We start from the raw sequence: 20,253 nt of genomic DNA, 5'->3' as shown, positions 1-20,253 counted from the left end.
GGTGGCACGTGCCCTCAAACCCAACACTCAGAAGCAGAAGCAGACAGATCTCTGTGAGTTCAAGGCCATCCTGATTTACATAGCAGCTTCCAGAACTCCCAGAGCTACACAGTGAGACCCTGCCTCAAAATAACAAATGATGGTGTGGGAGGTCCTTCTGTCTATGTGTTGCTTTTATTGGTTAGTGAATAAAGAACTGCTTTTAGCCTATGGCAGAGAAGAACAGAACTAGGCAGGGAAAGCTAGGCTGTATGCTGGGAGGAAGAAGGGTGGAGTCAAAGAGAGACACCATGGAGCTGCCAAAAAGAAGTAAATCATTAAAAAAAAGTCTTTAAAGAGACAGAGTACAGACAGTCAAAGATTAAAAGGAGTAAAGAAAAATAAGCCACATACATAAAGACGGAATATACAAGGAGAGTCTGAATTATGTATATTATTGTGTCTTTAAATTTTTTGACTGTGAAGGAGCTAAGTAGAGAGAGACATTTTATTGTATGGGCTGCTAAGCTAAACCAGTATGTATATTATAAAGGTATCTTGACTTCAGAATTTGGGTCTAAGAACATGTTGCTTGGGAAAAGAGGTTTTTCTTTTGTTTTCATAGAAGATGAGAACCTGTGGATTGCTTCTGGACGAATATGGTTTCATGAACCAAGGCCTCCTGAAAGGTCGCTGTAGACACCCTCAAAAAATTACTTCGCCCAGCTGCTGGCTGAGATGAACCTAGCACACAGGATACACCATGAAGACCTGATTAATAGTGCCCCCAAACAGCAGGAAGCAGTATGTATAGAACTACACCCATATTCCCAAATATTATCTATAATAATTTAAAGGGGGATATACTATAGAGATGAATAATTTGCATTGGTGTAGATCTTGGTTTATTGATACAAAAGGACAATTTTGTGATATATATATGTATATATAATGTGTGTGTGTTTCTAATCTCGATTAAGGTATTGTATTTATGTAGCTCATTTATAATTAAGAAATACAAGTTAATAGATACTCATCTGTAATAGTCAAGCTTATAGTCATGTTAGTTAGATTTTCTAGATGTATAGAGATATATTTCAGTTATATAGGTATTCTTCAAATCTTTCAGAGACTTTCAGAATATGGCATTTTAAATGTTTTAATAACTTAGGATTTTTCATGTCTATGAGACATGTCTGCTCTTGGCAGCACCAAATACTCTGAGAGAAGGATGGGCATCAAAGAGGCTCCTTAGCCATTTGGGCAAGAAACTCTTGCCTGGACTGCTTAACTAAACATGCAGGACCTGCAGAGAGATGGCTGCTAAACTTGCCTAAAGGTGAGATGATCCTTCAGGTTTCCTGCTTCATGAAAGAGTCTGTATTCTACGGAATACAGAAGAAAGTGACTGGCAAACTACAAATATAGGTAGACCTGTCTTTGAAATTTCCTGCTTCATGGAAGAGTCTGCCCAATACTATTGTGCTGTAGGCTAAAGATGGATGCCCCAATGGTACAAAAGAACTTTGGGTGGCTGTCCAGGTAGCAAGATGTCTCTGTCAATTCTAGAGTTTTGAAAGTTGCTTGCAATGTACTTCCTGTTTACTTAGGTAATATTATATCCTTCTGGAGTCTTTGATGGAGTTAAAGAATAGATAGATAGTTATAGATAGAGTTTTTCTTAGTTATGAGAAAAAATACAGTAGGTATAAATATTGTAACTGTAGTTCTTGTTTGATGTCTGTTTTGTTATATGTAATTTTATTATGTTAAAGTTAAAGCCTTCCTTTTTGTTTAAACAGAAAAGGGGAAATGGTGTGGGAGGTCCTTCTGTCTATGTGTTGCTTCTATTGGTTAGTGAATAAAGAACTGCTTTGAGCCTATGGCAGGGAAGAACAGAACTAGGCAGGGAAAGCTAGACTGTATGCTGGGAGGAAGAAGGGTGGAGTCAAAGAGAGACACCATGGAGTCATGCCAAATCTTTACTGGTAAGTCACTGCCATGTGGCGATATACAGAATATAGAAATGGGTTAAATTAATATAAGAGTTAGCCAGTAAGTAGCTAGAGCTAATGGGCTAAGCAGTGTTTTAATTAATGTAGTTTTTGTGGGGTTATTTTGGTTCTGTGCAGCCAGGACAAACAAGCAGCCCCCTCCTTGCAACAAAATGAAATAATTATGGTACTAATTAAAGCCTCTGAGGTAAAATATACATTGACTTTGAAGAATTCTAGTATTCTGGAATGTAAGGAGTTTGTTAGCAATCTTTCTTTCTGGATTTATTTGTTTGAGATGAGTTTTTTTTTTATCATTTTCTTCTTTTTGTGTGTAGGTGTAGAAGGGGATCTCATGGGTTTGGCTCCATATAGCAACCCAAAGTTGTCCTCGGGAATCCTCCTCAATGACTCTTCCTGTACAGTCTTTGAAGTGGCATCTTTGGGCTCACTGATACTGCTAGTCTAGCTAGCCCACTTGCTCTGGGTAATCCTGTCTCTACCTTCTGAGGCCGAAATTAACTCTGCTGCGCTGTGCCCGCCCAGCTTTCATTCAGCTTCAGGGTCTCCTGACTCCAGTCCTCACAACTGGCCAGCAAACACTTGATCCACTGAGTCATCGCTTCACCCGAGAGAAGCTGATAGTTTGAGAGACAAACACAAGAAAGGGAAGGTCAAGGATGTGGTTCAGTTGAGAGAAGGCTTGCCTAGGATGCATGGAGCCCGGGATTCTGTTCACAGCACTGTGTTAACTGGGTGCGGTGGCTCACTCCTGTAACCTTAACAGGTGGAGGCAGGAGGATCAGAAGTTCAAGGTCATCCTTAGCTACGTAGTAAACTTAAAGATACCCTGGGTAAAGTGAGACCCTGTGAGAGAGGGGTGAGAGAGAATTAGAAAGGTCGGTGTGAAAAGTACTTTTGTACAGGCACAAAGAGTGACACGAAGGGGCTAGAACAGACACAGCATTAATAACTGACAAGCCCATCTGTTTTACTCCCAATCCTCCCTGCTGGTGCTGGAGCCGTGCCTCTGCAGAGAGCAGACCAGAGAAACCAGGCTCCATTTTCAGCAACCTCTCCACGCGCCTCAGACCTGCTTCCAGAAGACGAGAATGAGATGCTCATCCCACCCCATCCTGTCCCCCCTCTAGGTATTTGTGAGAAATGAATGAAATCAAGTTTGCAGCACTGGGCACACAGAAGGCAACCAGAAAACAGTAACTATTTTTATATCCAGAGCCCTTGAGTCCTTAGATTGTAAGCTCGGTGGATTTATGAGCTCAGTGTATGATTAATAATGGTTAATGGTTAGTTGTTTATAAAATTACTTTCCTTGGGACAGTGAGATGGCTCAGCAGGTAGACACTTGCAGCCAAGCCCAATGACCGGAGTTCAATGCCCAGGACCCATATGGTAAAGGACGAGAAATGAGTAATGCAAATTGTCCTCTGACCTCCACATGCTCACTGTGTGTGTGCGTGCACACACACACACACAAACACAGATATTAATAAAATAACTTTCTTGACGGCCCATCTTTATTGAGGCAGTGGATTCAATCCCAAACACTGCAGAAAACAAAATAAACAACAAAAGTCTATATGTTTATTTTCATAATATTTATACTTGTATGAAACTATTGTGATTACTTTTTGGTGTCTCTGTGTTGAGGGAGGGAATGTGTGTGCTTGTGCATGGAGTGTGTGTGTGTGTGTGTGTGTATGTGTGTTGTGTGTGTGTGTGTGTGTGTGTGTGTGTGTGTATGTGTTGAGGGAGGGAACGTGTGTGCTTGTGCATGGAAGCCAAAGTTTGATGTCTGGTGTCTTCTGCAGTCGCTCTGCAGTCTTAGGTTTTGAGACAGTCTCCCACTGTACCTGGAGCTCACCAATTGGCTGGGCCATCTGACCAATGGGCTCCAGGAATCTCCCTCTTTCTCTTCCACTGGTGCTGAAATTACGAGAGTCTATGACCACACCTAGATTTTTTTTTTTTTTTTTTTTAGGCAGGATCTCACTATGTAGTCCTGGCTGGCCTGGAACTTACTAAGTAGAGCAGGCTGACCTCAAATACATTGAGATCTGCCCACCCCTGTCTCTATCCCTAGTGCTTTGCCCTGCCTATGCCCAGCTTGGGTGCTGTGGATCCAACCTCAGGACCTGTGCTAGCATGACCCACTAAATCCTCGCCCCATGTATGGAAAGATTTTAAATTAAAAAAATTCATGTGTATGAGTGTTTTGCCTAGATATGCATGAGCCTGGTGTATGTAGAGGCTAGGAAAGGATGTCAGGTGCTAGGGAGTTTGTGACCCCTGGGGTAAGACTGTAGACTCAGTCCAATTATAATTAAAGTTTATTGTTTAGCTGCTAGCAGAAAGAATAATCTCTGAGCCAAATTTGAGATTGCCATGAGAAAGGGGGTGGGGGAAGGACTTTTAAAGGTGAAAATCACAGGAAGACTTTCAGGAACTACTCAAACAAGCAAAAACTGGTCTGTTCTGCTGAGTGGTGGTGCACACATCTTTAATCCCAGCACTCGGGGGGCAGAGACAGGTGGATCTCTGTGAGTTCGAGGACAGCCTGATCTACAAGAGTTAGTTCCAGGACAGGAACCAAAGTTATAGAGAAACCGTGTCTAAGAAAACCAAAACAAGAAACAAACAAACAAAAACAACAACAAAAGCCTGGCTTGTTCTGCCAAGTTTAACAAGTTAATAACCCGAAACAATGGATACACAAGTTATAGAAGGTCAAAAACAGCTGGGCGATGGTGAAACATGACTTTAATCCTGGCACTTGGGAGGCAGAAGGAGGATCTCTGTGAGTTCGAGACCAGCTTGGTCTACAAGAGCTAGTTCCAGGACAGGCTCCAAAGCTACAGAGAAACTCAAAAAAAAAAAAAAAAAAAAAAAAGAAAGTGAAAAAACAGTTAACCATACAGTAATAACAAGTCATGGTTGTACATTTTGGGAATCGGGGGGGTCACTGAGTCAGGGTTCCTGGGAACTTATCTTCCAGGGACTGGAAGTCAGACACAGCTAGTATGTACCAAGATGGATGCCTGACAGAAAATGGAGTTTCTTTAGCCATCACACAGATACCCTGGAACTGTAGTTTGCATTAGTAAGCTCCCCTGTGGGTGTAGGAGCCGAACCAAGGTCCTCTGCAAGAGCAGAAAGCATTCCTAACTGCTGAGCCATCCCTTCAGCTCCATGGAAGTATTTTATTTTTTACATTCACATTTGATCAACTTGAGAAAGACTCAGGAAGAGAGAATGGGGACACACCATCCCAGATGTGGATCACCAACTTTTTCTAAAGCTGGATACAGTGGTTCACACCTGTAATCCCAGAATTTGAGAGACTGAGGCAGGAGGACTGCCTAGAGTTCCAGGCTAGCCCGGGTGTCTGTTGTTGTTTCCTCTGAGTTGATGCATTCCCTCTTGAAGGAGGGAAAGAAGCTCATGCAACTTGTAAGGTTCAGGGAACTTACCCAACTTACAAGGCTCAGGAAATTCATGTGATTTACAAGGATCAGGAAGATAGAAGGTTACAGGATTTACAAGGCTTCTCTCCGAGCTTATATAAGCAGCCAATAATTGCTGGGTAGGGGGCTGGAGAGATGGCTCAGTGGTTAAGAGCTCTGCTTGTTCTTCCAAAGGTCCTGAGTTCAATTCCCAGCAACCACATGGTGGTTCACAACCATCTGTAATGAGATTTGGTGCCCTCTTCTGGCCTGCAGGGATACATGCAGGCAGAACACTGTATACATAATAAATTAAGTTATTATTATGTATTATTTATTATACATAATAAATAAATTAAATCTTTAAAAAATGCTGGGTAGAAAGACTCCCCAGTTGGCCAACTGTTAGGTTGTTCAGTGAGCTTCAGGGATGCAGCTCCTCTGAGTCATCACCTGTGTTGGGGTGAAATTTTAGATGACAGAGCAGCCTTTGAGTCACCTGGGTTATTGTAAGTCACTCATTAAACTCACTGATTGCTTGGGCTAGACTGAACAGGAAAGATCATTCCTTTGTTGTCTTCAACCTGTGAGATAAATACATATTTGTTCACAACTTCCTAGGAAAAGTCACACAACACTGGGCTAAGCCAATAAAGCTATTACAGCGAGGAGATCAGCAACATTGAGAGGATGGTGGTTTGTTTGTTTTGAAAACTGATGCTTTAGAAAGGGAAGAGAAACTGGGTGTGGACTACACCCTTGCAGCCCAAGTTACATGGGAGGCTAAGGGCAAGATGGCTTGAGTCCAGGAGTCTAAGTCTCTTGTGGACAGCAAGACCCCGGCTCAACAACCACAGCAAAATCCAAGCTAGGCTGGAGAGGCGGCTCAGCAGTTAAGACCGGGAATTGGTGAGTCTCAGCACCCCTATCAGGTGACTCACAGCCACCTGTAACTCCAGCTTGACGTGGTCACATGCCCTCTCTAGACAGACACTCCTGCTCACATGGTGCACATACATACATACATACAGGCATACACACAAGTGCACAGTATTAAACAAAACCCAAAATATAAAGCCAATGGAGCTGAAGAGATGGCTTGGTAGTTAAGAGCACGTGTTGCTTTTGCAGAGGATCTGGGTTTGGCTCACAGCTCTTTGTTGTTGTTGGGGTTTTGTTGTTGTTGTTGTTGTTGTTGTTGTTTTTGGTTTTACGAGACAGGGTTTTCCTATAGCTTTGGTGCCTGTCCTGGAACTAGCTCTTGTAGACTAGGCTGGCCTCGAACTCACAGAGATCTGCCTGCCTCTGCCCCCTGAGTGCTGGGATTAAAGGCGTGCGCCACCACCGTCTGGCTGGCTCACAGCTCTTACATGGTCACTTACAACCATTTATGATTCTAGTTCTAGGATCTGATGTCCTCTTCTGGCTTCCACAGGCACCGGGCATACATGAGACGTACAAATATACATGCAGGCCAAACACCCATACACAGAAAATAAATAATTTAATTTTAAAATTCAAAGATAATTAATAAAATATTTATTTTTAGTTTTTCGAGACTGGATTTCTCTGTAGTTTTGGAGCCTGTCCTGGAACTAGCTCTTGTAGACCAGGCTGGCCTCGAACTCACAGAGATCTGCCTGCCTCTGCCTCTTGAGTGCTGGGATTAAAACTGTGTGCCACTCTTGTCCAGCCCATTAAAATATTTATATTGAGCTACAGAATATAAAGTTTTCTTTAACCCCAAAGTTCTCCTTGTTACCTATATTAACCAACACTAATAATGGTCATAGCACAGCAGTCAATAAATTTTTTCAAATACTTTTTGAGCAAATTATCACTTTCAGAACGTGTCAAAATGAAAGGAATGACATTAAAAAACAACAAGTCTATACTCATAGCAGCTTTGTTTGTCATAGCCAGAACCTGGAAACAACCTAAATGCCCCTCGATCAAAGAATGGATAAGGAAAATGTGGTACATTTACACAATGGTGTACTACACAGCAGAAAAAACAATGACATCTTGAAATTTGCAGACAAATGGATGGATCTAGAAAACATTATGTTGAGTGAGGTAACCCAGACCCAGAAAGACAAATATCATATGTACTCACTCATAAGTGGCTTTTAGACATAAAGCAAAGAAAAACCAACTGACAATTCACAATCCCAGAGAACCTAGACAACAGTGAGGACCCTAAGAGAGACATACATAGATCTAATCTACAGGGGAAGTAGAAAAAGACAAGATCTTCTGAGTAATTTGGGAGCATGGGGACCTTGAGAGAGGGCGGGGGGGAGGGGAGGGGAGGGGAGAAAAATATATAGCTCAACAAAAACAATTTTTAAAAAAGTAAAAAAAAAATAACAAATCACCTGCTGGTAGTGATGCACCCCTTTAATCCCAGGACTCATGAGGCAGAGGCAAGCAGATCTCTGTGAGTTTGAGGCCAGCCTGGGCCACAGAGTGAGTTCCAGGACAGCCAAAACTGTTGTATAGTGAAATCTTGTCTCAGAAAAAAAAAAAGACATGACATTTAGACAAGCAAAGGTTATTATCTTAGTAACTGTTATGAAATAAATGGCAAAGTGCAATGATTTAGTGCACACAAAATACTTATAATTGTATAGACTAGCCAGGCAGTGGTTGCACACGCCTTTAATCCCAGCATGTGGGAGGTAGAGGCAGGTGGATTTCTGAGTTGGGGCCAGCCTGGTCTACAGAGAAAGTTGTAGCACCGCCAGAGCTCCACAGGGAGACCCTGTCTCAAAAAACAAAACAACAAAAATATAATCAAAGTATATGATAGGTGTATATGACAATGTCACAATGACGCCATAATTTCTACAATTAGCATATACTAATTAGAAAAAGAAAAATTTAAATATGAGGGAAGATATGTGTGTGAGATATCATAGTCCTTTAGGGCCTATTCTTCTCTCTGGGAAAGCAGGCTTGCTAAGGACCTCTATCTCCCGGTTAGAACTGCAGCTTGGCATGACCACATGTCTAAATTCTGACCAATGGAATGGAAAGAGAAGGATGTCCTGTCTCCTTGCTTCTCGTTTTCTGTTTCTCAGCTGCTGAACTGACCTCCTCCTCAGCTCAGGAAGAAAAAGTTGCCCCCAGCCTTCATTCCCTAGAGCCCACGCAGCCAGCTTGACTGACTTATGTCTGGACTTTTAGACCTGGGGGAAATCACTTTTGAGCTCATTGAAGCCATCGTCATTTTGAGTCTGTGTTTTTTTTTAATTTATTTATTTTTATTTTATATACCTTGGTGTTTTGCCATGGGTGTCAGGTTCCCTGCAACTGAAGTTACAGACAGGTGTGAGCTGCCATGTGGGTGCTGGGAGTTGAACCTGGGTCCTCTGGAAGAGCAGTCAGTGCTCTTAACCACTGAGCCATCTCTTCAGCCCCGTCTGTGTTATTTGTAATCCTTCCTAATCAGTGAACAGCATTTGGTGTGAATATGTGTGTATTTGTATGAGGACTGTGCGTGTGCATCGTGTGCGCATGGAAGTCGGAGGTCTATATCAGGTGTCTTCCCCAATGGCTCTTCACTTTGACTGTAAATTTCAGGTATTGCTTTATTTTATGTAGGGTCGGTGGGTTGGTCTGTGGGCTTGACCCACAGGTGGAGGTCAAAGGACGACTTACAGGATTTGGTCACTTGGTGGCAGACAACTCTACCTGGTGAGTCATCTTTCTCCTGTTTCCTCCACCATGCCCTTTATTTCTTAAGACAAAGTCTCTCACTCTACCTGGTGCTGGGTGCTTTAAGTAGGCTGGCTGACCAATACACCCCAGGTATCTTCCTGCCTCTGCATTCCCGCCACAGGGATTACAGGTGTTTTTACAAGGGTCCTGGGAACTGAACTCAGGGCCTCATGTTGGTACTGTTAGCATTTTACCGACTGAGCTATCGCCCAGCCCCGATATCTTTTGGTTTTTCCTGCCCGGCCACGACTTCCCATTCTTTCACAAGACTTCCTCCACCCCATTGTTTGTGGTTGTATGACTCACTGAGTCCCTTTCTTCCCTAATGAGTGAGCAAGGGACCAGACGACCAAGATTCTCCCTCCCCCACATCAGGAATGAACATTTTCTCTGGAGTGGCACAGGAACCTCAGGGAGAATGAGTTAGGATTTGTAGTACCAATCCCACCAGAATATGATCCTTTGGGTCCCAAGTATAGCCTCTTAGTTTGCACTACTTTTTAAATTTTGTAAATATTTGTGTGTGCATGCATACACATGTATACACATACACATATGTACACACAAATCAAAATATAATTAAGTTGTTTGCTTAACAAAACTTTTCCCAGGTTTTCTTGGGACAGAGTCTTTCTATGTAGCTCTGGCTGTCCTAGAATTCACTATGTAGACCAGGCTGGCATCTAACTCACAGAAATCCATCTGCTTCTGCCTTCCAAGTAGAACTGGGATTAAAGGTGTAAGCGACCACAACTGGCAGGATCGAACTTTTGAAATGTGGCCACTAGGTTTGAAGAACTGAATTTTAGATGTTGTACAGGTGGCTCTAAAATAGATCACCTGCCTAGAATCCCTCAAGGAGAGGTTAGGGATAGTGCTCAGTGGTAGGGCACCTGCTTAGAAATCCCCAGTGAGGGGCTGGGATGTGGCTCAGTGGTAGAGCCCATGCCTATAATCCCCCAGTGAGGGGCTGGGGTGTGGTTCAGTGGTAGAGCACCTGTCTAGAATCCCCCAGTGGGGGGCTGAAGTGTGGCTCAGTGGTAGAACACCTGCCTGGAATCTCCCAGTGAGGGGCTGGGGTGTGGCTTATGGTAGAGCCCCTGCCTACAATCCCCCCAGTGAGGGGCTGGGGAATAATTCTGACAGAGACACATAAGTCTACACATATACATTTTTGGTTTTTTGAAACAGGGTTTCACTATAGCCTTAGGTGGTCTGGAACTTGATATGTAGACCAGGCTGGCCTTGAACTCAGAGATCTACTTGCCTCTGCCTCCCAAGTGCTAGAATCAAAGGTGTGAGCCACAACACCCAATTTAAAAATTAGTTGTGAATGCACAATAAAGTGGAAAGAAATCTACAATGAAGTCACATCCCCCTTAAATTTACAGCAGGCGTTCTAGCTATACTTGCTTTTCCTTACTTCTATCCATTGCCCCATTCACAAGCATCTCCTTTATGTGTGTGCGTGTTGGTGCAGGTGTAAGTCTGTGAGTGTCCATGTGTGAGTGCATGTGTATAAGTGTGCAGATGTAGGTGAGAGGTCAATCTCAAGTGTCATTTCTCAGTCACTATGCACTTTAATCTTGTCGCATGTTTGTGTATGTGTGTCTATACAAGTGTATGTGTGTGCAAAGATGTGTGGAAATCAGGAGACAGCTTGTGGGAGTCAGCTCTCTCCTACTGTGTGTGTCTTCATTATCAAACTCCGATTGTTGAGGTTGTTGCCAAGCACCAAGGTGCCACCATATCAGTCCTTAAATCCTCATTTTGGTGTGTGTGTGTGTTAAATGTTTGAAGAGATTTATTTATTTTATGCGCATAGGTATTTTTGCTTGCATGTATGTGCACAGACTGTGTGAGTTCCTGGTGCCCATGGAGGTCAGAATGGGTGTTGGAGCCCATAGAACTGGATTTACGAGTAGTAAGCCACCATATGAGTGCTGGGAAGCAAACCTGGGTCCTCTGCAATAGTAATGGATGCCCTTAAACACTGGGCTATCTCTCCAACCCCTTTAGTTGTAGGGTTTTTTAAGATTTAATTTCCATGTGTGCGTGCGTGCATGTGCATGCGTGCATGGTATGTGTGTGTGTGTGTGTGTGTGTGTGTGTGTGCGCGCGTGTGTGTGTGTGTGTGTGTGTATGGTACATGTGCATGAAAGTAACCCAAATTGGCCAGAGAGAGGGCATCAGATTCCCCAGCGCTGGAGTAACAGGATATGCTGGGAACCCAACTCTAATCCTTTGCAAGAGCGAGCAGCAAGTGCTCTTAACCAGATCTATCAGTCCAGATCTCACCCTCTTTGCCTCTCACCCAGACCTGGTGCTCCTTGAATGACCTAGGCAGGGTGGCCAGCCTCTCCTGTCTCCACCTCACCAACACTGGCATTTCTGAACACACCTATATTTTTCGGGAAGTGCCAGGGTCGGAGCTCAGGTCCTCATTCTTGCGAGTTAAGCAGTTTACCATGGAGCCATTTCCTCAGCCCACCTCTCATTTCTTGATACATTTCCAAAACCATTACAGAGGTCAGGACATTTGCCCTTAAACAAGTTTGCATCTGTACCATCAGAGGTCAGGGCTCGCTTATAGTCTCTTCTCTATTTGGGGGTGTTAAAACATCCCAAACAACGAAATGTAGAGATTTCTGGTTTCCCATAATGGCGCTTTGACAAATCACTACATCTGTGTAACACAAAGCTCATCAAGAAATACAGCCTGGGGGCTGGAGAGATGGCTCAGCGGTTAAGAGCATTGCCTGCTCTTCCAAAGGTCCTGAGTTCAATTCCCAGCAACCACATGGTGGCTCACAACCATCTGTAATGAGGCCTGCAGGAAGAATACTGTACACATAATAAACAAATAAATAAATATTTTTGAAAAAAAAAAAAAGAAATACAGCCTGGGAGCTGGGCGGTGGTGGCACATGCCTTTAACGCCAGCACTCGGGAGGCAGAGGTGGGCGGATCTCTGTGAGTTGGAGGCCACCCTGGTCTACAGTATGAGTTCCAGAATAGGCTCCAAGGTTACACAGAGAAACCATGTCTCAATAAATCAAAATAATAATAATAATAATGAGGAGGCGGAGGAGGAGGAGGAGGAGGAGGAGGAGGAGGAGAAGGAGAAGAAGAAGAAGAAGAAGAAGAAGAAGAAGAAGAAGAAGAAGAAGAAGAAGAAGAAAAAGAAAAAGAAAAAGAAGAAGAAAAGAAAAAGAAATACAGCAGCAGGGCCAGCCTGATGCTCAGCAGGTAAAAGCTGGCTACACAAGCCCAGTGATGGAAGTTAGATTAGATGCTTGGAAACCACCTGGAAGGCAAAAATTGACTCTTGATCATTGTCCTCTGATCCCTACACATGCCTTATACACACAACAATAATAATAATACATAAAAAAAAACATTTAGAAAGAAATAAACAGCAGGCCATGGTGGCACATGTCTTTAAAACACCCAGAGGTAAAGGCTGGTAAATCTCTGTGAACCCAAAGCCAGCCTGGTCTACAGTATGAGTTCCTGGCTAGCTAGGACCATATAGCCACACAGTGAGACCCTGTCTCAAAACCAAAACAAAACACCTACCAAGAAGGTTTTCATCCCTAGTCCTGAGCTTTGGGGCTGAAGAGATAGATGGCTCAGGAGTTAAGAACACTGCCTGCTGTAGCAGAGGACCCTAGTTCGAACCTCAACACCCACATGGTGACGTACAACTGCCTATTACTCCAGTCTCAGGGAAATCCGACTCCTCTAGCCCATGGATACCTGCACTTACATACACATCCACACGCATATTAAAAACAAGTCTTTTTTAAAAGTTTAGAATTAAAAAAATAAAATAAAATGAGCATCGCCTTCCATGATGTGCCTTTCCAACTCCTGCCTGCTTCTGGAGGCAACTACTAGTTGAATTTTTTGTCAAGGTTAGTTCGGCCTATTTTAGAATTCCATATAAATGGAACTATTATATAGAATGTGTCTGTGTGTGGAGAGGTGAGGGTGGGGTGAGAAGAGTTTTGTTTTTTTAATTTTTTTTTTTTTGAGACAAGGTTTCTCTGTGTAACCATCCTGGAACCTACTTTGTAGACCAGGCTGGCCTCGAACTCACTGAGATCTGTCTGACTCTGCTTCCTAAGTCCTGGGACTAAAGGCATGCACCACCACTACCTGGCTGAGACAGGGGTCTTATGTAGCCTAGGCATATATATTTATAATAATAAAATAAATAATATATAATAATAATAATAAAATCTATATATATTTAGTTTTTGTTATAGTCCAGGCCTGCCTGGAAATCGTAGTGATCCTCCTGCCTCTGTGTCTCGCGTGTTGGGATTAAAGGTGTGCACCACTGTGGCCTGCCTGACTTTAAACTCTCCACATAGCTGAGAATGACTTTGACCTCCCAGGTATTCTGCCTCCTCATGCACCACTACACTTCCATTTTTTAATATCTTCTTTTTAATTTTTTTATTACATTTATTTATCATTTGTGTGTAGGACACATTCATGTCACAGTGCGCATGTCAGGGTAGGAGAGAACTCGCAGGAGTCAAGTCTCTCCTCCTACATGTGGGACCCCAGGATAGAACTTGGGCCATCAGATTTATCAGCAAGGGCCTTTACCCACTAACCCATTCAATCCATCTTCTTGCCCTTTTTAAAATTAGACTAGGGCTTATAGAGCTGGCTCAGTGGTTAGGAGAACTTCCTGTTCTTGCAGAGGACACAGCTCAGTTCCAAGCACCCACCTGGTGGCTGAAAACAGTCTGTTAGCCTTCTTCTGGCTCTGCAGGCATCAAGCATGCACCAGCACATACATGGTCCACAGATATACATACAGGTAGAACACACATATACATACAATAAAAAGAAATAAATCTTTAAAATAAAATAAGACATAATAAAATTACTGAAACCTTGTGGTCATTTCATACAGAGAGCATGGCACAGTGAACAGAACTCTGAAGTAGGATCCCCTGCTGTTACCAGCCTGGCTCCTACTTGCCATCATTGCTCTCTGGAACATTCCTGAGTCAGTAAAGCTTCTGATCCTCTGTGCAAAATGAGGAGCATGAACCTTGCGCTCTCAACTCAATTACAGGTTCACTAGGGCCATAAAGATGGCAAAGTGATTCTCACCTTTAATCCCAGGGCCAGAGAGGAAGAGGCAGGTGGATCTCTGTGAGTTCCAGGCTATTCTGGTCTACGGAGAGAGACTCTACCCACCCCCACAAAGATGAGGGGAATTGGAGAGATGTCTAAGAGATCAAGACACAGTTCCTGAAAAAGACCCAGGTTTGACTCCCAGAACACACATCAGATTATATCAGGCTAGCCAGGGGATCCAGTACCCTCTTCTGTACTTTGAGGACACCTGTACACGCATGTACCACATATATAAAATTAAAAATAAAATTAATCTGTAAAAAAATATGAGGAGAGTAGCTGAGTGGTGGGGGTGCACACCTTTAATACCAGCACTTGGGAGGCAGAGGCAGGCTGATCTCTGTGAGTTCTAGGCCAGCCTGGTCTACAGAGCTAATTAATTCTAAGACATCTAGGGTTGTTACGCAAAGAAATCCTGTATCCCACCCAAAAAATGAGGAGTAAGCCAGTTCCAATGATTTGTTTCATGTGTGTGTATGTATGTATGTGAGCACATGTGTACACGTGTGTGTATGTATATGGAGGCCAGAGTTGACATTGGATGTCTTCCTTAACCACTCACAACCTTATATATTGAGGTAGGATCTGTCACCTAAACCCAGAAGGCTTTGATTTAGCTAGCCTAGTTAACTAGCTCGCTCGAGGGACCCTTCACCTCTGCCTCTGTGCACTAGTGTTACGGTATAGCCACTTTTTAAGGTTTTTTAACTTTTTATTATAAAAAATTACTTAGGGACTGAGGAGATGGCTCAGAGGTTAAGAGCATTGCCTGTTCTTCCAAAGGTCCTGAGTTCAATTCCCAGCAACCACATGGTGGCTCACAACAATCTGTAATGGGGTCTGATGCCTTCTTCTGGCCTGCAGGCATACACACAGTCAGAATATTGTATACATAATAAATAAAAAAATTACTTAAAGTTTTAAATTTCATTATACATACCAAATCCAAGTTCCCACTCCCTCCTCACCTCCCATTCCCTCCCCTTACACTCCCCACCCCCCATTCACTCCTCAGAGAGGGTAAAGCTTTGGGGAAGGTCCAAGGCCCTCCCTGCTGTATCTAGGTTGAGCAAGGTATCCATCCAGAGAGAATAGGTTCCCAAAAAGCCAATACAAGCAGTAGGAATAAATCCTGGTGCCACTTCCAGTGGCCCTTCAGTCTGCCCCAGCCATGCAACTGTCAACCACATTTAGAGGGACTAGTTTGGTCCTATGCTTGCTCCTTCCCAGTCCAGCTGGTGTTGGTGAGCTCCCATTAGCTCAGGTAAACTGTTTCAGTGCTTACACCATCATGGCCTTGACTTCTTTGCTCATCCTCTCATTCCTCCCACTTTTCTTTCTTTTTTTTTTAAAGGTTTATTTATTTACTTATTATGGATACAGTGTTCTGTCTGCATGTACATCTGCAGGTCAGAAGAGGGCACCGGATCTCATTATAGATGGTTGTGAGTCATCATGTGGTTGCTGGGAATTGAACTCAGGACCTCTGGAAGAACAGCCAGTTCTCTTAACCGCTGAGCCATCTCTCCAGCCCTCCTTCCACTTTTCTTTTTTTTTTCTTTTTTTTTCTTTTTTTTTTTGGTTTTTCGAGACAGGGTTTCTTTGTGGTTTTGGAGCCTGTCCTGGAACTAGCTCTTGTAGACCAGGCTGGTCTCGAACTCACAGAGATCCGCCTGCCTCTGCCTCCCTAGTGCTGGGATTAAAGGCGTGCGCCACCACCGCCCGGCCTCTCCTTCCACTTTTCAACTGAACTTTGGGAGCTCTGTCCAGTGCTTCAGTGTGGGTCTTTGCCTCTGTTCCCATGAGTTGCTGGATGAAGTTCTATGGTGACATTTAAGATATTCATCAATCTGACCAGAGGGCAAGGCCAGAGCTCTACTCAGCGGTAAAAAGCAATGACATCTTGAATTTTGCATGCAAATGGATGGAACTAGAAAACAAAATCCTGAGTGAGGTAACCCAGACCCAAAAAGATGAATATGGTGTGTACTCACTCATAAGTGGATACTAGCTATAAACAAAGGATATTGAGCCTATAGTTCATGATCCTAGAGAAGCTAAGTAATAAGGTGAACCTAAAGAAAAACATACATAGATCCTCCTGGAAAGTGGAAATAGCCAAGACCACCCGACAAAATTGGAAACAATGGCGGGGGGGGGGGGAAGGGAGGGTGGAAGGGGAAGAGGAAGGGAGAAAGGGAGCGGCGAGAAGAACTTGAGGGAATGGGATATTCGAGATGGAGGAAGGGCAGAGATGAGAGCAAAGAAAGAGATATCTTGTTTGAGGGAGCCATTGTGGTGTTAGCAAGAAACTGGCTCTAGAGAAATTCCCAGGAATCCCCAAGGCTGACCCCAGCTAAGATCCTAAGCAATAGAGGAGAGGGTGCCTTAACTGGCTGATCCTCATTCTTGCAGGGTAAGGCCTTTACTCTCGGGCCCACCTCTCCAGCCCCTATTGTTTGATAATTATACTATGCTAGCTGTACGATACACAGTGTATCTGATATGTTTGTGCATCTGTGCGTGCACAGCACTTCTGCTGAGTCCTTGGTATTGAAGTCAGTAGCCTCCACTGTGAGAAATAAATTTCCAGTATTTATAAATTACCCAAGATGCAGCATTTTGTTATGGCGGCAGACATTCCAGTACCCACAGGGTAGTTCACAATCACCTGTAACTCCAGTGTCAATGTATCTTGATGGCTTCCTCTTCCTCCTCCTCTTCTACGGCAGCCTTTAGAATATGTGTATGAGTGTTTTCCCTTCATGTTACGTACCTGTACTACATGTATGTGTTCCTGGAGCCTGTGGAAGTCAGAAGGCACTGGAACTGGAACTATGGATGGTTGTGAGCTACCATGTGGGTGCTGGGAATCAAACCCAGGTCCTCTGTAAGAGCAACAAGTTGTAGGCAGAGTTTCTCTATGTCTCGGCCATGCCCAAATAACCATTCAGAGACTTACTATTAATTATAAATGCTTGGCCTATTGGCTAGGCTTGTCCCCAGCCACCTCTTTTTTTTTAATTTATTTATTTATTACATATACCGTATTCTGCACCAGATCTCATTACAGATGGTTGTGAGCCACCATGTGGTTGCTGGGAATTGAACTCAGGACCTGTGGAATAATAGGCAATGCTCCTAACCTCTGAGCCATCTCTCCAGCCCCCCCCCCCCAGCCACATCTTAAAACTTAAATTAACCCGTTTATATTAAGCCACATTTTGCCACATGGCATTACTTCTTTCATCTTGCACCTCCTGTTTCCTCTCTGTATCTGTCTGGCAACTCCTCTGACTCTGCCCTTCTTCCCAATGTCCTTCCCACCTAACCTGATCATGACCAGCTACGGGCCAGTCAGTTTTATTACACAACATATATAACATATATTTATTCCACAGCAAGAGCTCTAAAGTGCTGTGCCAGCTCTCTAGTCCTGCGTCCACATGCCCTCCCTGACCTCCGTGGTTTCCTGCATGCACAGGGTGCCCATACAATACATTCAGTCACACACACAAAGTAAATACATATATTTATTCTGGGAGATCACTCAGCATGAAGTGTTTCCCAAGCCTGGTAACCTGAGTTCGATTCCCACAGCCCACGTACAAAGGCAGCTGCTACAGCAAAGATCTATAATGTCGCAGTTCCGCAGCACAGCACGAGGTGGACCCAGAATCACCTGGAAGCTGCAGAGACCACGCCTTAACAAAGTGCAAGACAAGAACTAACTTCAGAGGCCAGGTATGGTGACACACATCTTTAATGTTAGCAATCAGGAAGCAGAGGCAGGAGGATCTCTGTGTCCGAGGCTAGGCTGGTTTATAGGTTGAGTTCCAGAACAGCCAGTGATACAAACCCTGTCTCAAACAACAACAAACAAACAAAACACTAAGTCCCCCCCCTCACTTTTTTTTTTTCAGATAGAGTTTCACTATGTGGCCCTGGCTAGCTTGGAATGCCACATGTAGACCAGGCTGGTCTCAAATCCACAGGTCTGTCTCTGCCTCTGAAGTGCCCGGACTAAAGGCATGTGCCATCACACGACACTAATTTTTTTTTGTTGGTTTTTTTTTTTTTTTTTTTGGTTTTTCGAGACAGGGTTTCTTTGTAGCTTTGGTGCCGGTCCCGGAACTAGCTCTTGTAGACCAGGCTGGCCTCGAACTCACAGAGATCCGCCTGCCTCTGCCTCCCAAGTGCTGGGATTAAAGGCGTGCGCCACCACCGCCTGGCTACGACACTAATTTTTAAAAATTATATTTGTGTGTGTGTGTGTGTGTATTTGAGCATTTGTGCACGCACAAATCAGAGGACAACTTAAAGGAATTGGTTCTCTTTCTTCAGTATCTGGGCCCCGGGGACCAAATCCAGGTCGCCAGACTTGCCAATAAGTGCTTGTTCCCGTGAAAAGCCATCTTACCAACCGTCCTAGATTTTTATAATAAAACATTGGGGGTGGGGAACACTACTGAGAAGATCATTCCTTACTGTTCCACCCTTAGCATCATTGGCTTGTCTGCGGCCTGTCGTTGGAACCCAGCTGGTTAACAAAGTGTGGGTTTGTTCATTTGAAGGAAGTGGCCATGGGCACAGACCTTGTGTGGGTTAAAGACAAAGTTTCCATGCCCCACTGTGGGCTCCCTTCTGCTCCGTTGCAGCTCAAGTTTCTGTCTTTCATAACTCTTTTTTTATTTCCTCCTCCTGGAAGAGCATATGTTCCAGAAGCTTCCTTAAACATGTTATGTGGGAGGTAAAACTTGAGAACTTAATTGTCAGAAGGCATTCTTAATTTTACACAACCACTCGATCAATATATTGGCCACAAGGAAGGTTCTAGCTTAAACACAATTTTCTTTAATTTTCTTTTTGAGACAAGGTCTCACTATGTAGACCAGGCTGACCCCGAATTTACAGAGATTTGCCTGTCTCTGCCTCCCAAGTGCTGGGATTATAAGAGTGAACCACCACATCCAGACCAGGAATTCTTCTTAAAAAAATGTATTCGTGAAAAAAATTATTTTACACCAAGCAGTGGTAGCTAGCATATGCTTTTAATCCCAGCACTCAGGAGGCAGAGACAGGCAGATCTCGGTGAGTTTGAGCCAACCTGGTCTACAGAGCGAGTTCTAGGACAACCAAGGCAACACAGAGAAAACCTGTCTCAAAACTAAAAGAAAACAAGACAAACATAAAATAATGTTTTACATTTTATTTTGTAAGTCTATAGGTGTGGGCACATGCCAGTGTGTGTGTGTGTGCGCGCAGGCGCGTGTGCTCACAAGTGTACATACACAAAGGTCAGAGAACGACTGTGTGGAGTTAGTTCTTTTCTTCTACTTTTACTTGGGTTCCAGGGATGGAACTCGGGCAACCAAACTTGCATCGTTAGACGGCGTTCGCCCTTACCTACTAGGCCATCTTGCTGGCCTTCTGGAGAAATCCTGAAGGCATTTTCCCTCAAGTGTAACTGCTGAGAAACCCAAAGTCATCCTAACTTCCTGCTCCCTAAGACTTTGTTGTCTCTTGGGAAGCCAGAAGGATTTTATCTCTCCACATTGTTCTGAAGTTTTACAAGTATTTGCTGTGCAGCAGATCAACTTTCTTTCCCTGTGGGCACTTTCCGTCTGTAACTGGCTTATCCTCCCGGTCTGGGAAATCCCCCCCCCCCCCCAATAGTTCCATGGCTGCTTTCCTTATTTGTTTTTCCTTTGTTCTTGACTTTCTAGTGTTGGGATATTAGGATGGTGGGATTCCCTGGTCTGGCTTTCTTTTGAAAGAAAGGAAGAAAGGAAGGAAGAAAAAGAAAGATTTATTTTAAATTATGTGTGTGTGTGTGCTCACATGCACACACTTGTGAATGCGGGTGTCTGAGGAGGCCAAAGGTGTTGGATCACCCTGGAGCTGGAGTTCCAGGTGCCTGTCAGTCACGT

This window comes from Microtus oregoni, unplaced genomic scaffold (genome assembly GCF_018167655.1).
Source record: "Microtus oregoni isolate MIOR12 unplaced genomic scaffold, Mior012 000029F_ref0000214, whole genome shotgun sequence".
Lineage (NCBI taxonomy): Eukaryota > Metazoa > Chordata > Mammalia > Rodentia > Cricetidae > Microtus > Microtus oregoni.
The sequence above is the reverse complement of the archived record's forward strand: the minus strand, read 5'-3'. Positions refer to the sequence as shown.